General features: G+C 26.4%; 2 long non-coding RNA genes across 3 annotated transcripts in view; one reads left to right on the top strand and one right to left on the bottom strand.

Moving 5' to 3' along the window:
• The first annotated feature begins 10,547 nt into the window (after window positions 1–10,547).
• LOC136084351 (uncharacterized) lies at window positions 10,548–12,475 on the top strand. Its single transcript, XR_010640506.1, has 4 exons — window positions 10,548–10,869; window positions 11,529–11,623; window positions 11,838–12,003; window positions 12,124–12,475. It is a non-coding gene; the product is annotated as an uncharacterized LOC136084351 (long non-coding RNA).
• Window positions 12,476–21,829: 9,354 nt separating this feature from the next.
• Window positions 21,830–26,430, bottom strand: part of LOC136083928 (uncharacterized) — a 44,884-nt gene continuing 40,283 nt past the window's right edge. Inside the window, exons 3-5 of one of the 2 annotated variants that reach the window (XR_010640212.1) lie at window positions 22,881–22,935; window positions 22,628–22,732; window positions 21,830–22,016 (exon numbers count right to left, since the gene is read on the bottom strand). This is a non-coding gene — a long non-coding RNA (uncharacterized LOC136083928). The remainder of the gene's footprint in view (window positions 22,017–22,627; window positions 22,733–22,880; window positions 22,936–26,430) is intronic. The other variant, XR_010640211.1, reaches the window with a different exon arrangement.

Here is a 26,430-nt window from a genome sequence, read left to right as displayed (position 1 = left end):
TGATGAACTGAAGGATAAGTTTGTGAATGGAACTGTAGAAATTCTTGATAAATCAGGGTGGAGAGACGATATGAAGTTTTTGTACCATTTAACAAGAGTGTTTAGGTTCTATGAAGAACAAAGAAACTTCCCTCTGATTCACTTTCAGAACATTCCTAATATGAGCAATGCCAGATGGAACTCAAGAGCCATTCTCGCCATTCTGGCGTTCATTCTTATGCCTGAAGCGAGAAAGAATTTGGAGAAGGTTTGCAGGTTCATTTCATATGAGTGGGCAGAACATTGGTTTAGTAGTCAAAAGTACAATGACAATGACTTCAAGAATTTATCTGATGTATTGAAGCCTTACAAAAAGGCATTGCAGTCATTCAAAAATCACTGGAAGAAAGAGCCATCCGTCATCGACATACCACGAAGTAATCAGATAGCTGAACGTGCAATCAAGGTGATGCAAGACCTGTATGCTTCCTGCAGAAAGAAAGACAAACTGCAACTTCGATTCATTCTAAGTAATAAGCGCTAGACTCTTTATGAGACGTGAGCATCATGTGACCCATGTACTAAACACAGTAGGCCTATAGACACAGACAGTTATGTATATTGTTGTACTAGACGCTTTGATACTGTTAATTTTGTAATACTTGTATAATTATATATCACATAATGTTTTTTGTTATATCACAGTACATGTTGCATAAATAAATAAAATAACAACAGGAGTATGACTCTTACAACATCTTCAGCCTTTAATATTCATTTACTGTACAAAAGTGTACCTATTGAAAATTCGATTTTTTGGTTTTGGGGTGACCTTTTTTCAAAATATGTCAAAATGAAACATCTATTCGTTCTTTTTACATAAAAGTTCATTGAATTACGATACAGGCCTAGTAGGTTGCAAAAAAGTCATATCCCTAATATATATATATATATACTTATATATAAATATATGGTTAGATTGAAAAAATTGAAAATATATTGTGTAAAAAGGCGGATTTGAAGCATCGCAAAACAGCACTGATGACAGCGCATTAAATCAAATTTATGCATGTAACTGAAAAACAAATTATTTTATAAACTCTTATATCAATTGCAATCAACACTTTTTAAGTGAGTTCTCTAAGAAGAGCTTTATTGCATTAGGCGTTTCTTATAAACGTGTATAATAAGAGAAAACTTTTAAATTTTATCTTATTTAATATATATATATATATATATATATATATATATATATATATATATATATATATAAATATATATATATATATATATATAATAATCTATATAAAATATATAATAATCTATATAAAATGTCTGCTGAAAGTCATAATAAACTGATGAACGAAAATGTTACAAAAACCTATAAAAAAGCACCGGATAATTTAGAAAAATTAGTCAACCTAGAAGCCAACCAAATAGCTTTAAAACTAAATTTAAATAACCGAATTGAATACCTAGCAAAATCTCCAGCATTTATCACCTTAAAAGACCATAAAGAAAACTTTCAATCAAAACCTGCTTGCCGTCTCATTAACCCGGCAAAAAGCGAAATCGGAATAGTAAGCAAAAAAATCTTAGACATTACTAACACATACTTAAGAAACAGCCTAAAAGTAAACCAATGGAAAAATACCACCGATGTTATTAATTGGTTCAACGGCATAAAAGACAAAAATAGTTGTTTCTTCATCCAATTTGACATAAATGAATTTTATCCATCTATAACTACAGAAATATTTAATAAAGCCGTTTCCTTTGCAAAACAACACACCACAATAACAGACGAACAACTTAGAATTATAACACATAGTCGAAAATCCCTCCTCTACCACAACAATAACACATGGATAAAAAAATTGAACCATGAATGTTTTGATGTAACAATGGGCAGCTACGATGGCGCTGAAATTTGCGAACTTGTAGGGATCTACATTCTCAATGATTTATCTAATATAATTATAAAAACCGACATAGGGTTTTACCGTGATGATGGCTTGTTGATAATACGCTATTCTAACGGCCAAGAAATGGAGCGAACCCGAAAAAATATAATCCAAAAGTTTAAAGACGTTGGATTTCAAATAGACATAAGAACAAATCTTAAATCAGTTAGCTTCCTTGATGTAACTTTCAACTTAGCCCAAAACATCCATAAGCCTTTCAAAAAACCCAACCATAATCTTCAATATATCCACATATCTTCTAATCACCCACCACAAATTATTAAACACTTACCTACTTCAATATCAAACAGACTATCACAAAATTCCTCCAGCGAAGTTATATTTAATCAATTTAAAAACGAATATGAACAAGCACTAAAAAATAGCGGATACAAAAACTACTCCCTCAAATATCAGATCAAACAAAAAATATTCCAGAAAAATCGTAAACGCAATATCATATGGTTCAACCCCCCATTTAATAAAAACGTCTCCACAAATGTTGCAAAAATGTTCTTGTATTTACTAGAAAAAAACTTCACTAAGATACACAAACTTCACAAAATCTTTAACAGAAACACTGTAAAGGTAAACTACAGTTGCACTGAAAATATAGAAAAAATTATAAAAAACCACAACAAGAAAATTATCTTCCGTAGAATTGAAAATAATGATCCAAAATGCAACTGTCAAAACAAAGCAGAATGCCCCCTGAATGGTAAGTGCATATCAACAAATATTATATATAAATGCATCATCGCAGCAAAAAACCAACCCAGCAAAGTTTAAATAGGATTAACGGAAGGTGAGTGGAAAACCAGATACAACAATCACAAATCATCATTCAACAATATTAAATACAAAAATTCGACCGCCCTATCAAACTATGTCTGGGATTTAAAAAACAATTTTAATGAAACCCCTATGCTAACATGGTCTATTCTCAAATCAGTACCCCCGTACTCAAATATTTCCAAAAGATGCCCACTATGTCTGTATGAGAAATTTACTATTATATCATATCATAAACCTGAAGAACTGTTAAATAAGAGAACCGAAATAATATCAAAGTGCCGCCACGAAAATAAATTCTTATTAAAAAATTACAAAGCTCGCTACAAACCTGACTAACAACTATAAATAAAAATAACTATACTAAACTGCTCCATATATCTCTAGGCTAACTAATAAATTACTCACATACACAGCTTTTATAATATATTTCATAATATTATGTATATTTTTATATCAATTTTAATTCTTATTTTCTTATTTTTATTTTATTATTTTTTAATACACAAATAATACACATAAACACATAAAAAATATTTTAAACAACATTAAACATATAACTATTTCACAATTATTAGCCAACTATAAACAAATTAATAATATTATTAACCTAACTACTAATCAATTTCCGTCCCGTAACGATCTAAAATTCAAATATAAACCGTAACGTCCACTAAACAAATCGTAGCAAAATTAAACTTTTACTACTTGCCTGATGATTGTTGGCGATTAGTTTTTTTTATTATGTCTTATGCTAGTGTTACAAGTAAAGTAGAGGTGTTACGAGATCGTGTACTTGAATTCCGAACCCGTTTGGATTATTTAAAAGTCAGCAATTCAAAATATATCTCGGAGAAAGCCAAAGAACTTAGCGAGAAAATAGCAGCAAAGATTGGAAGGAGCAAAATTGAAAATATTACTTACCACAGAGATGGTAGGTGGATAACAGTTCTTAAATCAATCAATGACGCGACTAACCTTTCGATGGAGCAGATTGAAATCAATGAATGCGAGAAACCCGTTGTTTTCAAGCGAAGAGAATTACAAGGTTTTTTAATAACAATTAAGTGCGATCCAACTGTCACGGATGCTGAACTATCCGATAAACTTGCTCCTTACACAGATACAATTTACTCAATCAAACATACAACTTACGACTTTGACCAAACTATCGAGGATGGTCGGAGACTTTTTAGAGTTAAGCTCAACACATTGGTAAAATATTTACCACATAATATCGAAATCAATGGGATGAAAATTAATCTAAACTTTGCTGGCAAAGAATTTTATTGTAATAACTGCCAAAGCAGACATGTACCAAGAAATACATGTGTTCCACCAACTAACAACCATGAAATAAAAAATATAACTACAGTCGAGAATCCAATTGATTTCACGTTCGGTCAGAGTCTTATTGATAAGAAAGGCAAAGCACCCGTATTTCTTTTCACTCCACCGTCACAAATAACAACACCAAGTTCGACAACACCAAGAGGAGAGGTAAAAAACTCAGTTTATTCCTTGAATAAAAATAATTCTACTATTACTTTAGAACACCAACTTAACTTGAGTTTACCGGAAGAAGTAAAAAAGAAAATAAAAAATATACAACACGAAAATGAAAGCGCCTTTGACGATGCGAGACGCTTGGAAAAAGAAAAACTGAAAATTGTGCATCCTATTGAAAATCTTTTTGTAGTCGAGGATCCGTTTATGGAATATAAATCCAAAAAGAGTCTTAGAAAGGAGAAAGAAAAAGACGTTTTAATTAAGAAAAACGAGTTTGAAAATGGAGAAACATCGAGCGACGATAACAACGACAACAACGACGAGAACGATGTGGCGATGGAGCAAGCAAACGATTGGAAAAGAACACACCCGCAAACTCCAGTTAAACAGAAGCAAATAGAAAAAATACGCGACAGACGAAACGGTATTCCTAAAACAAAATGGCAAAAGTAATCGTTCAAACGGGGATGGACGGGGACCAGTTTTGAATAATTTTTCCTATATATTTTTTATATTTATTTTCGTTTTTAATTTGATTTTCTCTCAGTGGTTTTTCTTACTAATATAATTTTATTTACTATAAATAAGTCAGAAAGATTTCTTTGTAAACAGGTCTTATTTATTTACTTTTTAAACAAAAAAACTTTTTGAAATTTTCATAATCAAACGAGTATGAGCCATGAAATTAAAAATAATTTATGACAATAAATTTTAAAATAATCGCTAACACACAGAACTATCTCAAATAGTTCCAATAGAATTTTATTTTTTGTTTTTTCTTTTACTTTTTACATTTTACGTTAGCTTTTTCTTTTACTTTTTATATTTTACGTTACTATGTAAACTTATGAGGGCGTCAGTAAGGCAAATAGCCAGATGACGTAATAAAATACAATACAACTTGCCTGATGATTGTGATAACACATGAAACTCAGAGTTGCAATATTTAATTATATTATAAACATTAGCAATTAGCTAATTCCTGGTACTGCGGGTAACAGTAACATATATATTATATAGCTCTAGTTTATCTATTGAGCACTCTTTCAAGTATACAATATTATACATGATAATATAAAGATATTTTCTTTATTCATATATATACACTTACGTATATATATATATATATATATATATATATATATATATATATATATATATATATATATATATATATATATATATATATATATATATATATATATATATATATATATATATATATATATATATATATATATATATATATATATATATATATATATATATATATATATATATATATATATATATATATATATATATATATATATATATATATATAGAGGCGTAAAAAGGTTTTTAAATGTTTGAAATAACCAACATTTAAACAAAAAGAATATTCCAAATTTTTTTTGTTCATATATATCTCGAAAAGATACTTCACAAAAAAAATTACTGTAATTGGAGAATAAGAACAAGAAACTCTAAAATCTTAGAACCCCCTTCTACCCTAAACGTAAAGGCAATGAGTGAAGTATTTATTTTGTCATAACTTTAAACTAGTTACGTATTCATGGACAGATTTCAAATATGTTGTTATGACAATATGTTGAAAATATTCAGTGTTCAGTTTTTATGACCATGTAAAGAATAACCACCCTCCTCAATTTGAAAGAGCCACAAACTTTACATGATCATAATAACTGAACACTGAATAATTTAGACATAAAATTTGATGTCTGTTTAGCTAGTTTATATTTATGAAAAAATAAAAACATCAACTCATTACCCTCACGTTTAGGAAAGCGAGGGGGGGTGGGTGTTAAAGATTTTAGGGTTTCTTGTTCCCATTCTCCTATCACAGTAATTTTTATTTGTGAAGAATCTTTTCGTCATACATATGAACGTAAAAAACATTAGAATATTCTTTCAATTAAACAGAGATTTGGTACTCAAAAGTGCAGAATTTGCGTTATTGTACGCTCATGGGGTAGTTTTGGGTTACGGGAAAAAGTATGTTGTATATTTTAAAAACTCAATTTTTTACAATAATGTATAAAACTTGATATTATATCCGTTTATAAAAACTCAGCTCGTACTCTCATTTCCAATAACTTTTTTAACTGCATAAAGTTGCTACATCGAAACAATGAAAACTTTAAAAAATGACAAAAAAATTCGACATTTTATTAAACCTCAAATCGCAGTAACTTTTGAACCGCTTTGAATTATGGGCTTTTAACTCAACTTAGCTCAAGGCTAACCGTGTTACATTTACCTTGTGATGATACAATAATGCTCTGTGGAACACAACGTCTTGGTTGGATGTGGACTGTATTGATGTGATGAAACACTTGTTGTATTTCACTTCTTGTATTGATGTTCTTCGATAAAACACTTTGATAAAACTCACTAAAATAAACTGTCTTGATAATCCCGAAAACACTAAGAATAACACGTGTCAAGAATAGGGTTTCGATTCCGTGAAATTAACTACTATATTTTTCCAAAAAACCAGTTTGGGTATTAAGTTTTTAGTGATGGTTTTTCTGTTACAAAAATGGAGTATTAAATTATCGAAAGTTTTCGTAACGAATGTGAAACCATTACTAAAAGCACGCGATTTTTTAAATTTATTGCATTTTTATTATTCGGAAGGTTTTAGAGTGTGTAACAAGAACATTCAAGAAAACCTTTGTCGAAAAAATTTATATGTTAAATAAATTCAGTTTTTGTTAAATATTAGAATTTATATATATATATATATATATATATATATATATATATATATAAACATATAAATATATATATATGCACATATATATATATATATATATATATATATATATATATATATATATATATATATATATATATATATATATATATATATATATATATATATATTTATATACATACACACTTGTGTATCTACATAATTTATACAATGTATATTTTATATATGTATGTATAATACATATATAAAATATGTATGTGTTTATTTATGTATTCATATGTATATATGTGTGTATGTAAGTCTATATATTATGTATGTATGTATAAATATATATATATATATATATATATATATATATTAGGTATGTTACATGAAATTTTTAAATTCATCAAGTTCTAGGTTGTTATATATCATTAAAAAGAGCTTTATTTCATTATTCCAAAAGTGAAAAAATTTTCAAAATCGAACCACCCTACAAAAAGTTATGACGTTTTAAGTACCGATTTTTTGATATTAGGATTTGTTGAAGAAACTGTGGTCAAAATAAAGTTTTAGTAGTAACTAAAACTATTATAACTTAATCAATTCTTATCCAAAAGTTTACATCTTGGTATCAAAAGATGGATACAAGAGTTATCTACAAATTTATAAAAGTTTCTAGATTACGGGTGCATCCGGGGGCAAGAGGGGGCACAAAACCACCATCAATACCGGCACTAAAGACTAACAGTATTCGTAAAAAAGTGGTTTTTTTTAATGAAAATATAAATTTTTATATACAAGATGTTTTGTAATTAGCTATCCGACCACAGTCAAATATAGAAGTTTTATCATTGTCTTTGGGTGGATGTAAGGGTGATGGTTTCAAACACCCTATTGTCAAAAATGACTCTTTTTTTTAATAAATATTAATCTTTATAATTAAAAAGAAATCTAGTATCAAATCAAAAATTATATTTTACTACTTCACATCACTAGCAGTGCACCCTTTGTTTCAAGGGGTGTAGATGGGGAAGGGGCGTATCATCGCCCCCCCCCCCTCTTTTACAACCTAAAAAAAAATTATATTTTTAATGAGATTCGAAAAAATATTTAAATGTAATTAAAATAATAAACTTTAATATAAAAACATCTTTTACCAAAATTCAAAATACATCACATAATGCTTAGTGATAGTTATAGATGGTTCCCCCTCTGACCTGAAAAAATTTTTAAAAACAAAAAATGTTTTATAATATTATTTTAATTAGTTTACATCTTGGCTTTTAGTTAATGATTAAGATATTAAATTCCATTAATGAAACTATATAATAATCATTGTTAACAGTAGACACGACGTGAATGTAAGCTAGATCCATCTATCAAAAAAAAGTTCCACTACTCACTTTATATTTTTACAAGTTCCACTACTCGCAGTAATTTTTTTTTGTGCTAGTTCCACGAGTCGCTGTACATATTTTTTGCAAGTTCCACGACTCCGTGTACATATCTTTGCAAGTTCCACTACTCACTGTACATTTTTTTTGCAAGTTCTACTACTCGCTATAATTTTTTTTGCAAGTTCCACTACTTGCTGTAACTTTATTTGCAAGTTCCACTACTCGCTGTAAATTTTTTTTGCAAGTTTGACTACTCGCTGTATATTTTTTTTGCAAGTTCCACTACTTGCTGCATACTACATACATATATATATATATATATATATATATATATATATATATATATATATATATATATATATATATATATATATATATATATATATATATATATATAAATTAGTAAAAAACACTTATCTAACTTTTTCTTCAACTTGAAGTTTCACCATTGCTGGATCATCAGGAGGAGTTCCTGAGAACTCTTCCTGATGATCCAGCAATGGTGAAGCTTCAAGTTGAAGAAAAATTTAGACAAGTGTTTTTTACTAATTTATTATTGCTCTGCTCTTTAAGAACATTGAGCACTCTATATGTAAAATACACTAACATAATTTACATATATATATATATATATATATATATATATATATATATATATATATATATATATATATATATATATATATATATATATATATATAGTCGAAAAATAGTAAAATCATGTAGTAAGATAATAAAATGCATGTCCAATTATCAAAAAATAATGGCAACATATTCACATTAGGAAAACATCAACTCAATGAAAACATCAACTACAATGTCAGCAACCAGCTGGAACTTTTTCATATAATAATCAACAGTTTCAGAATCATTTTCTTTTCTAGTCCAGTAAGAAATAGTAATAGCCTTTCTATGTTTTTTTTTAAGTTTTAGTATTCTGCTATTGTGCAAGACTGTCATTGCTCTATCGGAATCATATCATTCATAATTATTATTGATATAGTATGTATTAAATATATATATATATATATTATATTATAGTATATATTTAATATATACTATAATATAGTATGTATTAAGTATATAATATAGTATAAATATAATATACTATAAATAGTATATTAAATTTAATATACTATAAATATATTATATATGTCTATATATTTTTAGACAAATATTAGTATATTACTAATATATGATATATTCTAAATACGTAAAAAAGCAATATATTATATTATTATATGATATAAAGCTTTTTAAAAATGTAATAGTATGAATGGACTGAGCAAAAAACATGTATTATTGATTTAATATATAATAAATGCTATTTTGACATTGATACTTTATAAATGTAATATTAGTACTTATATCACAAAATCACTTTATAGAAAAATCACATAAATTTTTTAATAATTATTGTTATTGGCTTTTAAAAAGGAATATTCAATATCCTTCAGTACCCCCCCCCCCCCCTTCTCCCCCAAACAGAAGACGGAAAAACAAGATTTAGGTACCAAAAGTGAGGGTAAAAATAGGGTATCTGCTAGTTAAAATAAATTCTTGAAATTTGGCATGTGCATAGAAAACGTATAAACTTAAAAAAAAGAATAGGATAGAAAAAAAAAAGATAATATCTTTAACATTTACTAAGCACAAGAAGTACAACACACTTTTTGATATCAATAAATAACACTTTAACTTTCGTCAATATAATAAAAAAATACTCTTTAAAAAAGTTCAACCATTCTACTTTTAAAAAAACTTCTAAGTTAATATAAAATTCTAAAAAAATACGCTACAAAACACCATCCTACCATACTGCCTAAACGCGAAGTTCTAAAAACGTGGAACAGTTTTTTAGCACAAAAATCGGTTCCGTAAAACGCGGGATGTAACATACCTATATATATACATATACATATATACATACATACATACATACATACGTACACTTATAAATAAATGTATATGTTATGTATACGTAATATAAACACATATACACACATATGTGTGTATATTTCGGCGTATGTATATTTGTGTGTATTTGTATCTGTATATGTGTGTTTATTTCTGCGATGAATATATATATATATATATATGTATATATATATATATATATATATATATATATATATATATATATATATATATATATATATATATATATATATAAAATGCATTTTTTGTGTTAACAGTATTATTGTTATTACTATTAGTATTGTTATTATTGTTATATGTTTGAAAAATACTAGTGTTGTTCCTATATAAATGTGTGTGTACTAAATGCTATAGGATATCCTATTAATAATAATTATTTAACAAAAATGAAAAGAACAAGTTCAGCATAGTAGAAAGAATATATGGAAAAATATTGATCAGCCTTAGCTGGAAATTTATTTCCTGAATGTTTAAATTTGTCTTCGAGCTGCGAGGCTGCACCAATATACTACCTATGCATCATCGAATAAACTTTCTCTACCAATATTGACAGCAAAATCTAGTAATACTTTGTTGCAAAATACTGTCTGTAAGTAACTTTACTTATTTGTAAATCAATTGTTTATATTTGAAAATTATTATGTAAATGTTAAATTAATTTTTAATTGTTTGAGAAGATACAAAAATGAGTCAGCATTATAAAAAATATGGCATGAGCCGAAGCCAGCAAGAAAATTACTTGCATAGTCTATCTGATTGCAGAAATGATATTTTTTTTGCTGATAAAGTTAAGGGTCTATTATCAAGCAGACTATGGCTAGTGATATGCATTAGCACATATTGAACTTTTTTTGTTTTGTTTGTGTGTGTGTGTGTGTGTGTTTATATATATATATATATATATATATATATATATATATATATATATATATATATATATATATAACATTTTTAAACCAGAATATGTGGGTTTTAATAAGCAACAAAACATATATTGAAAAGATTCTAGTATAAGTCTTCTACTTACTTATAATCTACTAAAATAATCTTACTAATTCTACTAAAAGTCAACTACTCATTTTTTCACATGTTCAGCAAAAAAGACAATGAGAAAAAATATTAATCCTGGTACAACTGTTAATGAAAATGCTTGTGTTGAAACTCTAGTTATTTATCTTTAACTTCAAAAAATTTAAAATGACACTAATATTTCTTTTAAATTTTGTTTTTGCAAATTTTATCTTTTAGGAGTTTTACCGTTATCACATAATCTAGATGAAGACAATATATTTATAGAAGACTTCAGAAACTTAATGAAGATAATAATATTAATTTTGATTAAGGTAGGTGACTATTAATGAACAGGGGGCATGTGTGCATTAGGTTTTTTTAAATATTATGTATAACTTGTATTTATATTTATTATTATTATTATTGTGGATGATATTATTGCTATTTTCAACTCAGAGTTTAAAGCTCAGGAATTTTTTACACATCTTAATAAACAACATAAAAACTATATTTGAGTGTTTATTAGTCTAATTTATCTTAAAACAGGATATTTGCACTTTAACAAGCAACAAAACCTAAATGAGATGGTTTCAAATCAACCTTTAAAGATTTCTATATTTATAAGCAAAAATCAATTAAGAGAGGATTTACATCCTGGTACAAATGCTAATGAAAATACTTGTGAATACTCGGGCTTCTGGGTCTTTCCAAAGTAATAACTTATTTGCATTTAATTTAAAAGTGTATAATATTTAAAAAGTACAATAGTATATTTGATGAATTAAGTTTCTTTATGGGTTTCATAAATTCTTAAAGGGCGTCTCTTATTTAGGTTGAAGTAGGTGGCTCTAAAAAACAATTTGAAAAGAAGAATAAAGGTTCCATTCCGTTTAAATGTACAGACACAAACAAGCGTGATTAATAAGGAAAAAAGCAATTTTACTCTTCCATCGAATCATCAAGAAATTTGGGCTACTGCAATAGTTTTTAGATAAAGATTTGAACGAAATTAAATTTGAACAGGCTACCTCAATTGAGGAATTAGTAAAGTTCGAGACCCAACTTTTAAGAAAAATTAAAAAGAGCATTCGATGCAACTGGAATTGTTTGTAAAAATGCGAAAGCGTATTGTTATACGATTTTAGATTTTATAATGACGGAAGAGGCGATCAATCGAAATTAAATATTATTAATGGTAACCATGTGCCAAGCGTCTTTTATTAGCTTAATTTTAATGATTTGGTTTTTTATTTCTTTGTTTATTTTTTCTTCGTAGTATTATTGTAAAATAATTTACCTTAAAAAACAAAAATAAAACAACAAAATTGTCGTAAATATAATGTAGTATATATAAAAAAAGGTTTACATGTTTAAAGCTATAAACATGGCTAACAAAACCTACGTATTTTTGGTTTATCATTAAACCGTGCTGAGCAGCTGTTAGTTCAGGCATAAGTTTGGAAAACCTATGCCTGAACTAACTTAAGGCATTAAATAAAGTTTCCGTTTGGAAACTATTTACTGCCATAAATCCGTTTTAAACTATAGAAAACACGAATTTAAAACCTCATAAAACACGAGTTTAAAACCTCAAAAACACGTATTTAAAACATAAAAAAACTCGTGTTTGAAACCTTAGAAAACACGTGTAAAACTCCAGTTAAACTTCCCGTGAAATCCGCGTGTTTTTGGTTTACGCCTTGATCGTAACAAACACGTGTTTATACGGGTTTTAATTCCGAGATTAAAACCAGATGTGCCGTCTGGGTGTATATATATATATATGTATATGTATATATATATATATATATATATATATATATATATATATATATATATATATATATATATATATATATATATATATATATATATATATATATATATATATATATATATATATATATATATATATACTGCTATATACCAGGAAAAAAAAGTTAGATAAGTGTTTTTTACTAATTTATATATATACACATATATATATATATATATATATATATATATATATATATATATATATATATATATATATTTTGTATATATATATATATATTTAGATGCATATATATATATACATGCATATATATATATATATATATGTATATATATTAGGGTGGTGCTAAAAACAACTTATTTTTAAAATGTCAGCTGACAACCCCTAAATGTGTTTTATATAATAAAATATTACTGGATTTAAAAAATTTTTGAATAAAAAATATTTTTACGGGTGCCACAAGGCCCTTATACATCAAACAGGTTCCTAATATTATAAAAAAAAAGTTTTTCAAAAGTATGTCATGTTGGGTCTCAAAAGAAGCAAAATTTTATAAAAATTTCAAAAATAACAATTATTTTTAAAAAAAAATTGTTATTTTATAGTTTATTGCAAAAACAAATGACCTTTTAAACTAAAAATGAAAAAAGTTTATTTTTTTTAATTATAATTTCAAAAAAATCTTAAATAATAGTTTTTTTATAAAATAATTGTAATAATTAGTAAAAACAGTTATTTAATTATTAGTTGTCTTTTACATCTTGTTAGGTTGATGAGCCTTCTGAAAGCGAAAGAACGTGTAGAAGACCAAGAAAGAACGTGTAAGATATATATGTATATATATATATATATATATATATATATATATATATATATATATATATATATGTTAACATATGTATATATGTATGTATGTATGCATGTAAGTATATATGTATTATACATATTCTTTTAACACTACTTTGTAATTATCGGTTCTTTATAGTTATTAGTACCTTACAACTTAAAATTTACTTGCCTATATCTTTTTTGTAAGGTTAGTATGAAACTTGAGATTTTATACATTATTTAGTACTCAACCTTCTTTCAACCATATATAGAAAGTACTATGCATAATATGGTTTCACTAATATATTTTACTTTTCAGAGTTTCAGTAAAAAGTTATGATCCAACTTGATGAAACAAAAACATGTTGGTAGACAGAACTGCCCAGTTTTTTAAAGATCCAGAAGAAAGTTTTAAACAATGTAAGAGTTCAGATAAAGTTAATGTTTTGAAAAGAAAAATTGCACATGGAGATATCCAATACATCACTTATGTATGCATGAACCTAATGTTTATAGTTTAGGGATTGTTCATAAATTATGCAACGCTAAATTTCCCCATTAAACAAAACAAAAGTGATTGTAAGTTTTCCCTCGCAGAGCCAGAGAAAAAAATCAAAACAGCCCTAATAAGTGTAATTAAAATCGCTGCGTAAAACAGCTTAAGATCACCTTCCCTTTTTTTAAAAATAAATTTAGCGTAGCGTAATTTTTGGACGATATGTTATATATTACTACAATATTTTTTTAAAATTGTCATGAACATTTTCACTGTTTTTTACATTGTTTCTTTTTAGATAAAATAGTTAACATTAATTGGCGGTAAAAATCCACCTGATACAATAAAAAATGTTTTGCTAATTATAATAAATATTATAATTTTTTATAATTTAAAATAAAAGTTCGAATTCTAAAATGCATATTTGACAGTATGACATTTATCATCTTTTTTATATTTGTAGACTGACAACAGACATAATTTTGTCGGAATACAGCATGAATTGTCTCAAGAAGAAAAAAAAAGTTTAAAGAGTTGATAAGACTATGTAACGCTATTACTGGTATTCTCATTAGCTTATTATTGTGTTTCATTAGCTTTTAAAATCACAAAGGATGATTTGATAAAAAAAATTTAAGTTTTTTAAACATTTTTTTGGCTATGGAACATGTATTTAAGTATATTTTATTGTATGATTTTATTGAACTATGAGTTGTTTTTATTAGATGCTACTTTAAAGCCAAATAAAAACTTAACCAAATGGATGCCATGCAAACTATTGGGAGGGTAAGGGTTCGTACATAAATTACGCCACACTGTTAGGGTAGGGTGGGGGGGGGGGTTTCAAGGTAAGGTGACGACTCATATAAAACTTGTTACTTAAGAGTTACGATTTTGTGACAAGGGATGAGGGGGGGGGGTAACGAAGGTAGAAAATTGCGTTACTTATTTTTTGGACAACCTCTAATTAGGCCTTCTTCTGAACGAATAAAAAGAACTTTTACTAATATTGATATCGATCAATGATGAAAGTGAAGATGTTGAAAAAAAGTATATAAAGTTGAATGAGCGAATAATTTAACGCATGTTAGAGTTGTACAAACAAATTTACCCCAATGCTCTATAACGCTTGTTAAGGTTAAACGGTAAAAAGTAGAAACAACAAAAATTATGCTCTTTGGGCTAAATTTCAACAGTTGTATATGTAATTTGTAAATAAGAGTGCAACTCAATTGTCAAAATAGTGTATAAATATATATATATATATATATATATATATATATATATATATATATATATATATATATATATATATATATATATATATATATATATATATATATACAGTATTTTGACAATTGAGTTGCACTCTTATTTACAAATTACATATACAACTGTTGAAATTTAGCCCAAAGAGCATAATTTTTGTTGTTTCTACTTTTTACCGTTTAACCTTAACAAGCGTTAAAGAGCATTGGGGTACATTTGTTTGTACAACTCTAACATGCGTTAAATTATTCGCTCATTCAACTTGCACGAACTATCCACTTCAGTATCACTAGTTTCAAAACTTTTTTCTTTTTTTCCATCAACTTATGGTCAAATTAAGTTGCGTGTTCATCTTTTTGATTTAATATTTATTATCTTTAGGGTATGCATTACATCCCAGTTAATAAAATTAAAATTGAGTTTTAATTGAGGATGGTAAGACTCAATCGTACGTGTCTAGTTTTAAATTATCGTCATTTTGTAAGATAATATATTCTGTACTTTAAAATGACTTGTTTCTACGATTCGTTACTAAATATATATTAAAGCTATGAGCCATAAATGCATTTTGATGTCTTGTATTGAACTGAAAACAAAATATATAAATGTCAAGATTTGCGATATATTGTTGTTGTCATTCTTATTTTATAATTAAGAACCAATCATTTCTATAGTTTACTGAAAAACGAAAGATTATTAAATTTTTTTTTTCTCTTGGTTAAATTACAAGAGTTGCTTAAAGGTAGAACTAATTAATATAATTATGTGCTAGTATTCAACAGTTACTAAGTCATTAGGTATTGCTTTTAGGTTGAGTTTCTTAAGATTATCTCTTGCACAATAAGTTCTACTAAGTTTCTTTAAATTATATCAGTGTGTTTCTTTTTAAATGGGAGAGAGTTAGGGTGTTTGACTCAACAGTAGTATGTCCTGTCAAATCTTGCGACATAAGAAGGCTTTGACGGCTTAAGAATGTGTTTTATTTGTTTATTTTGATGATGAGATACTTACGAGGATTTCTAAAAAAATATGAAATTTTGTTAATTGTTTTGTTAATTGATTGGTTCATTACAGAATCCTTATATTTTATTTTTGACAATACTTTTAGAATTCCCGCCATAGGTTGAATAATAAAAAATACTATCGCTGCCCTATCCCAAACCCTTGGTTGATGAGGTAGCTACTTCTGCTCACCCTAAAACAGTCAATTAATATATAAACTATAATTGTATAGAAACTAAGTATAAAACAATTATATCCACTAAAACGGTATATCTTATAATTAAATATGTATTATGTTAAAAACAAACAATTTTACGAAAACGGTATAAAATCTGATTAAATAAAAACTAAGTATATAATGAATATTTCCAGTTAAAGGGTGTTAATTAAAGTTAAATATAAACTTTATTTCCACTATTACCAATATTTCAACCAAATCATTATAGAACAATGAACAAATAATATAAAACAATAATAAACTTAACCCTGCAAATATAACATACGTTTTTTGGTTATGAATATTCTTACGTCTAAATTTTATGCTTTCTGAACTTTTGTCCTTTTTTTATAAGTACTCGGTTACTACATACTTCAATATAGACTTTTGCATTTTTACTTACAAGTTAACGACCCATGTGTTCCAAATATTGACAAGACTTTTGCTTTAGTTACAAACAATAATAAAAAAGTGCCGCGGTCAAGGATAACACGGAGTTAACGTCGTGAATGACATTTAATTAGAAGTTAAAAATTGTGATATTCAGCCAACTGCGCAATATAATCATTGCACGAATCTTAGTTTAAATCTGGTTGAAAACTACGCTGTTCCTGGTCTCCGAGAAGAAAATGAGTTTTTTCTAATTTTACAAGACATTTACTTCTTTTTCAACCACAGTTATAAATAATAGGATATGTTAATAAATTTCAACAGGAAGTCGGAAGTAACATTAAAAGAGCTTCTATAAAGTTATAAAGTTTTTCAAAGCTTTCTAGATATAGTTAGAACTTTAACAGAAACTTCTTTAAAGAAGTTCGAAAAGAGAGAAAAAAATTGAAGCTCTGAAATTAAGAGGCAAAATATCAAACTTTGAATTTATTTTTATATGGCTGATTTTGTATCAAATAATAACAAATGTAAGTTATGCGTTTAAAAATTTACAAAAGTAGTCCGTAGATTTATATGAAGCGGCCCCATTAGTTAATATGGAAATCAAGTTTATTTATTTAATAATGACTGTGTTTATGTACAATAACCTTCTACGTTCCTAATCTCGACTTTAACAGCCGTTTTATGTTAAAAACAAATACAACTTTGATTTAAACTATTTAGCTATTTTAGAATATACAATGTTTTGATCTGAGTTATTATTACTGTTAATAACACTGTTTGTTAGGAAGTAGTATCTCTTTGGATTTTTTTTATTAATTCGCGACGTTAGAATTAATTTTAAAAATAAAAACTTTATGAAACGGCATAAATAAATATTTTAAAAAATTTATTTTTCTCAACAACTTTTTTACTTATAAATTAGATTTTAATATAGAAGAAAAACATTACTCTGAGGAAACTAGCGCTATCAATAGCTCAATTTTTTCAATAAGTAGAGATGGAACAAGATTATTATAATGTCGAGAATTTTTTTCCTCTTTTTTAAGTGCTCCGCGAAGACCTTACGGTCTTATCATAGAGCACCGCGGAGAATCATTTAATGGGAAGTTCACTCCTTCTTCTCAACCGTTATCGCAAAACTTACCCAGAGGTGGGGTGTGAACCACGGATTTTACGTTTCTGAGGCATGTGCGCTACTACTGCGCCACAGCTGCATAAATCGTCCAGAATGCCTAATATTATGACCTCTTGTATTTGAAACTATTAAATCAGGTTGGTATTCCGAGTTAAATTATCTACATAAACCTTACGTAAAATATTATTAGATCATTACGGTCTTTTTTTTAAGAGTCGTTAATTTAAAGTAGGTTAGTCTTGTTTCATAGTTTTTCCCTTAAAGACACTTTGTTCGTTATGCTTTAATTTGTATTTTTTCCGTTTTTTTTTATCTTGTCTAAGTAAACTTACCACACCGATGTTGTGTTGTTTAGATGCGCTCTTTCATGAGAGGTGAATAATAGTTTAGACGCGTTTATATCTACGTTTTTAAATGAATGTTTTATTATTGTTAACACTTTATAAGCTTTACTGAACATATAACTAACATGAATAGACCATTTTGAGTCGTTTGAAACCAGAGTTCCTAAATCTTTTTCAATTTTTGTTTCAGGTTTTTAAACACTGGCCAACACCTAATAATACATTGTATATATGTAAACTACTACTTTTGCTACCGATATGCGAGCGTTTACATTTGCTAACGTTAAATTTTATTAGCCATAGTTTTGACTATTTCATTAATTTGCTTTGAATTTTTTCCAATTATTTTGAGTCTTATCCAAAAATGATCTAATTATGTTAATTAGTTTTAAATAACCAGCATATATTTTACATTTAGTTGAAAACTCATTCGGTAAATCGTTTATCTAAACAGTAAACATAAACGGACCAAAGACAGAGCTTTGTGGCACTCCACCTGCAACTTTGAAAACCGATTTGAAAATTCACAGTTGCAGATAATACGTTGCACTCTTTTACATACAAAATTACAAAACATCAAAACTTAATAAATCTATTTTTTACTCTTTTTTTATTTCTTAAAATGCTTTCTGATTTATGATATTACGACTTATAAATTTATTATTATTATCATAAGGAATTATCTTTTAGAGAATTTTTTTAGTTTTAATCTTTGTCACTACATATTTTATTAAGTTTTCATCAAAACTATTCATAATTTTCGTATACTAAATGACTTTTTTTTATATATAAATTCAAACATTATCTAATTAAACTATTTTCTTTTATAGATGATTTTGTAATTGTTTTATTAGTTTGTTTACTTAATTAAAATCATGTTAAAACATGATTTTAATTTAGTAAATTTATATATGATTTTAGATTTACTGAATTAATCAAAAGTCAGCTGTTAGATAAAAATAGAATTTTACATAATTAAGGTAAAAATAATTTTGTCTACTGGTATCATTGCAAAACTAACTTATTGTTTTTTTTATCGCTATTTTTAACTAATTTATTTTATAATATACAAAAAATTTACAAAATTAGTTATGATGATATTAAATATTTTAATAAGTTTTAATGATTTGTTGTGTATCTTTTTAACTTTTTTTAACGCAGTGTCTTAGAAACGCCGTCAACCTCTCTCTCTCTCTCTCTCTCTCTCTCTCTCTCTCTCTCTCTCTCTCTCTCTCTCTCTCTCTCTCTCTCTCTCTCTTTCACTCTGTCTTTCTCTCTCTCCTCAGTATTCAGGTATTACTTGGTATTTACTGATTTAATAACAGATGTTATCTAGTCTCTATGTCGTCATCTAAAAGCATGCGGGGCTAAACAGTTTGTTTTAAAGATAAATTAGTATTTTATTATAATTTAAGATAATATATCAACTTTAATTGCTACTATTAATTCATTTACTAACAACTGTAATATATGACTGCTTACTGCTAGTCGTATATAACAGTTAAAAAAATGTTTCAGACGTTTAAACTTTCATGGAAAACTTGTAATTAAAAATACTTAAAAATAACGAAGTTAGCAACCTAGTTTGGTTATTTCAGCACTTAAATGCATACTTACTTGCATGCAAGACTTTTTAAAACAATTCATTAAATTTAAAACATCATAAATAAATTCAACTCTGTATCCTTTAAATTCACGGTCAAATACAATGATGTTAATACTCGCTATTGACATATTGCTTAAAATTATATCAATAAAAAAAGCGAAGAAAAACAATATTTCAACCACCGTTTCTTCAACAAATCCACATATTAAAAATATGCCTCCAAAACTTCATAACTTATAAAATGAGTGCTTACTGTTGTTAAAAAACGAAGTAGGAAAAAAAATATATATATATAAATATATATATATATATATATATATATATATATATATATATATACATATTCTAAGAAAAAAACATCTCAAGCTATTGAAGGGTAAAAATTAAAGACCATGCAAATATATATATATATATATATATATATATATATATATATATATATATATATATATATATATATATATATATATATATATATATATATATATATACATATGCTAATTCACCTCCTCAATGCCGAGAAGGCTATTACAGACGAGGAGGGTACTTAATTGTGGTTATAACCCTCTCTAAACTCTATAACTTCGAAACACAAACTTTGACAAACAAGGACGCTGTGCGGATTAACAAGTTGAGCGCGGACGTAATGGGGATCGAGCTCGGAGCCTCTCGCATATGAAGAGAGCACTCTACACTACACCACTGCCGCATTATACCACGCTTTTCTCTTTTTTATATAATTTTTAAAACATTTTTACTACCCCTAATAATGATTTTAAAGAAAACGATTTTTGAGTCTTTAAATCAACTTTGCTCTATTGATTTTTGTTAAAAATTTCTGAAAAAAGTGCTTCAACCCAATATAGATCCTAGTTCTAATCTATTCTTGTACATATTACTTAAATAAAGTTGTCAAAAGACAACATTTCTGTAAATTTTCACCAAAAATATACAAAAGTGTTGTGTTTAAAAAGTTCTGATTTGATGAATTTCGAAAAACTGCCTATAAAAATCATAACAAATCATGTTATTTAACTATGATGTTCCTTTAACCTAAACAACGCATTTAATTCAAATTTAATTTCAAATCTGGTAAGCAAACGTAGTTTTTAGGAGAATAAAAAAAAATAGTAATAATCTCCGGTCTGAGTTTTCTCGCCACAAATACTTTTATTTTATGTTGCGGCAAAATTTAGAAACTCCTATAGTTTTTTTTATTCCTCTTGTCATAGTTCAGGAACCTGGTCATTTAATAAAACTATGTTGTGGTCAGCAAAATATCATACAGACGCTATAATATTTTAAAATCGCCTGTGTGTGTGTGTGTGTGTGTGTGTGTGTGTGTGTGTGTGTGTGTGTGTGTGTGTGTGTGTGTGTGTGTGTGAGTGTGTGTGTGTGTGATAAAAAAACTTTAAGTTAAATTTTATCTTTTGAAAACAAAATATAAATATTAGCAGAATTAAAAATGAAGTAAAATAAATGATTGCTTTTACTTGCTTCTCACTAAAAACAATCTTCTGTTTGCAATATTGACAGGTAACCAAACGATAAATGCAAAGGTTTTCCATGTGTTCTTTTAGATTCTTAGGCAAAAGTGAAGTAGAACACGGATTATTAAGACATTTTAATGTTCGATATTCGCAAGAACCCAAATGTTCCTTAAAAAAAAAGAACTTATTTAAATTGCTTTAAAATAATTTTACAGTAATTTTACAGTAATTTTTGTCTGTATTTATAAAACCTTATTTTATAAATACAGACAGCTAGCATTTTTTTTATCTCTGCAAAGTTATCTAAAAGAATAATCCTTTTAAAAAATTTAAAATAAAATAAAATATGCAATAAAATCTTTTTAGATTACATTAACTTACCTACTAACTAATTAACTACTTATTAGATTACATTATAATCAACTATTAGGTTACATTAACTTTACAAAATAAGCTAAACTGTTATAAATCGAAACATTTATCCCTCTATATTTTATTGCATATGGGTTAAAATACTTGTCATAATTGTCATCTCTTCATCATCTTTGTTTACGGTTAAAAATCTATTGAATTTCAAAACATGTTTTGCCAGATTATTTATTTTTTTTCAAAACAATGAAATGAACACTTTTAACTCTTTTAGCAAAACGCTCTTTAAATAGTAATAATAGTCATACTAAAAAAAAAACATTAATGAAGAATGTTTTTAGGCTTTTCAACACCGAGATATAGTAAAATTGTTGCATCAAATATTTTTGAATAAAATTTAAATAACATACATTAAGTATTTTTAATTCTCCGGTCCATTCACAACCACTGGAAAAATTACTACATTTAACTTTTAATTGCATAATAACTCTTTTAACAGCTATATCGGTAAAAATCTATGAGAAAACATTTTATCAATTGTTAGTAACAGACATATTTTTTGAAAAACAAAAAATGGATTTTTCTTTATAATTACAATAAGTTATATAAATTGATTTAAAAAACTAAATTAATAAACTTAAAAATAAAGTTAAAAATAGTTACTTTGCTAGAATCCAAAATGCTATTGTCTAACGGACAAATTAAGACTCCCTTATTTCTAAAAGAAGAAAAACTTTTGTATACATATATATATATATGTATATATATGTATATATATATATATATATATATATATATATATATATATATATATATATATATATATATATATATATGTATATGTATATATATATATATATATATATATATATATATATATATATATATATATATATATATATGTATATATAAATATATAGATATATATATATATATATACATATATATATATATATATATATATATATATATATATATATATATATATATATATATATATATATATATGTATATATATATATATATATATATATATATATATATATATATATATATACATATATATATATATATATATATATATATATATATATATATATATATATATATATATATATATATATATATATACAGCGGCGGGCGGTGACAATACACTTTGGTGAGGCCAGGAAATATTAACCAAACTCTCTCGCGACGACTTGCTGCCAGCGTAATTGATGCTTTGGTGTTTGTTAGGACGCTAGCGTTATTTGATTAGTTGAGAGTTAAGGGCTAGCATACTTTCAAAATAAATTATTTTATAACATTGAATCTTTTAAACCTACGTAATAACCAACAAAAACTGACTGAAAACTGCCCTAATTGTTCAAAAGTGTCTTAACTTTTTTTAAAGTAATAAAACACCGTTCAGCATCAGCTGTAGACACAAACGTGACCAAAACAATCTCTATCAACTTTGATACTTCAGAAAATGTTTTAACCAGTTTATTTTCATTCATAATTGGGATAGGGCATTAATTGTGCCGATATCACTAAAAACAGCATTTTCAACAAAACGGTTAATTCCGACATCAACTTAACTTCTTAGTATTGGTTAGTTATTTTAATATTTTACATGTTTCCGAGAAAAATGTTGTATATTAAAATTGAAATTTTTCGGATCCAAAATTGGTTTATGGATCCCAATGACGAGAAACGTTAAGCCAATAAACTATCAATTTTGTTCATGTTAATTTATCTTCTTAGTGAACCTAAATTATTGATAAATAAGGTAACTTTAAACTATTTTGTAACTTTGACTTTGGTATGATTTAAAAACAAACTTTACCAACAGTAGTTTAGTCAAGAAGGGTTTCTTAATTACCAATCGATAAAATAATAAAAAGTGTAACATTACATATACATTGAACTCTCTGATAGGTTCACATAACGTTTTCTGAGAATGGCGAAAGGGTCAACAAAAACAAAAAGATATACAACATTAAAAAACTTTTTTAAAAATTTTTTTCATAATACAACACATATTTTACTTAATTAAATCCATAATTCTTAAATACAACATTTACAATCTCAGTCATAAATAATAGTAAACTTCACAAGATTATTTACATTGTCAAAGATGCTTCATGATTTCATGTAATTAAAGATAAAAACTTAACATCTGTTTGTAACCATAGATAACACTTTAATGTTTATATAGTTTTAGTTATTTGGCTTCAACTTTCAACAAAAAAAAAAACATTTCAATAAAATATTCTGATTATTTTATTTCCATGGTAATGGTAAATGTCAAACATGTTAAAATAATCTAAACTTTGCATATTTTTTTAATTAGTGTTTATTTGGAAGTATTAATTAATGGAGCTGTATTAAGAAATGTAACAGTACCACCAGTGGTACAGTTTTTGTGATTTAAAAAAATTTTCTTTATATCTTCTGTTGTTTTAGTTGTTTGTAGTTTTGTTATATCAAACTAATAATAACATTGACTAATTTTAAAATATTTCTTGAAAACCCAGTTGCATTTTTTTGTTGATGAAAAATTCTTTAAAACTTGTAATTGATGTTTATCATCATGGTTGAAATTGGCTCTGGTTCAGCGTCGATCTAATTGGCAACTTAAAAGGTAGAATAACTCAACTGCCACCAAACAGTGTAAACAATTTTCAATGGCTGATTCATTATGCTGCAGAATATAATACGTAAGCTATTTTGAAAAAATAAACTTTCCAATCCCTCATTTAGAATAGAACAAGAATTTTAAAAGTACATACAGTTTGTAGCTCTTATTATATTTGTAGAAATTACGTAAGCTTTCTCATGTCACAATATATAAACTTGCTAAACATTGCCATACACTTGCTTTACATTTGTTCGATTAATACACAAATCAAGATTCTCATTAATATGGCTGAGCCACTATTTTTTCTCTGTAAAAAAAACAAACAAGCGTTATAAATTTAAAAAAAAATAAAACAATATATGCCTGAAAATGTAGTTCACTAACAAAAGTTATAAAATGTACAAGATTGTTGATTATAAAAGAAATGCGAAACTTTTTCATGATATTTTAAAATCAATTTTCTAAACTGTTTAATTCCCCTAGAATTTCTAAACTTATAATTGCATTCTTTTTACCATTATTATTTCTGTTATAAATATAGAATAAAATGACTTGTCCTAGAAAATCTAGTTTCTGAAAATTAATAAAAATTAATTTTTATTTACCTAACTGTATCTCTTTAAGTTTTTATGTCAAACCAACATTTATACCAGTAATTTCTGTTACTTTATTTTAAATATCATGTTTTTGCCATGCTCCTATTCCTATTAATTTATACTCCTAATAAATACATGATAAATTTTATATCTACATATCCAGGTGAGGAAACCAATATTAACACTGTTAATATTGTAATATTAACACTGTTAATATTGTAATATTAACACTGTTAATATTGTAATATTAACACTGTTAATATTGTAATATTAAGACTGTTAGTATTGTAATATTAACACTGTTAATATTGTAATATTAACACTGTTAATATTGTAATATTAACACTGTTAATATTGTAATATTATCACTGTTAATATTCACAGTAAAATTGCAATATTAACAAATGTATGATGTTTACAACGTTATTTCTACAAATAAGTGTTTACATTTAATGTTATAAAGTTTTCTAATATTACTGTACCTTATTGAGTCAACAAACTTCTGACTTTTTGCAGCAGTAAATTCTTCACTCTTTGAATCGAGAATTAAAAATAGTGGATGAAATTTTACAGCTTAGTGATGTTTTCAAACTTCTTTTTTCTAGGGCCAGGTTAATGAGGCTCTGCGGTGCGCTTTTTCGTCCCACCTGAAAGCATAATAACTTCTGCGCGCGCATCAAAAATTATATTTCTACAAACAAATTAAATGGAGCCAGTAAAAATCGGCCCAGCCGTTATTAGCAATGAAATAAAACAACGCTACAATACTTTAAACAAATTGCAAATAAAAGTATTACTTATAAAATAAAATGATTTAAAATTAAAACTAACTTAGAGCTATTTATTTTTATAAAATCTGTCTGCAAATAGTTTAGCTAATAGTTGCATATTTACATATATATAAATACATATTTACATTAACAAATACTTTATTTTAAATAAATCTAGCTGGGGTCGGGCCCCTATGGCCCCTATTGACGAGCCGCCACTGTGT

The sequence above is a fragment of the Hydra vulgaris genome, chromosome 08, assembly GCF_038396675.1.
Source record: "Hydra vulgaris chromosome 08, alternate assembly HydraT2T_AEP".
Classification (NCBI taxonomy): domain Eukaryota; kingdom Metazoa; phylum Cnidaria; class Hydrozoa; order Anthoathecata; family Hydridae; genus Hydra; species Hydra vulgaris.
The sequence above is the reverse complement of the archived record's forward strand: the minus strand, read 5'-3'. Positions and strand labels throughout refer to the sequence as shown.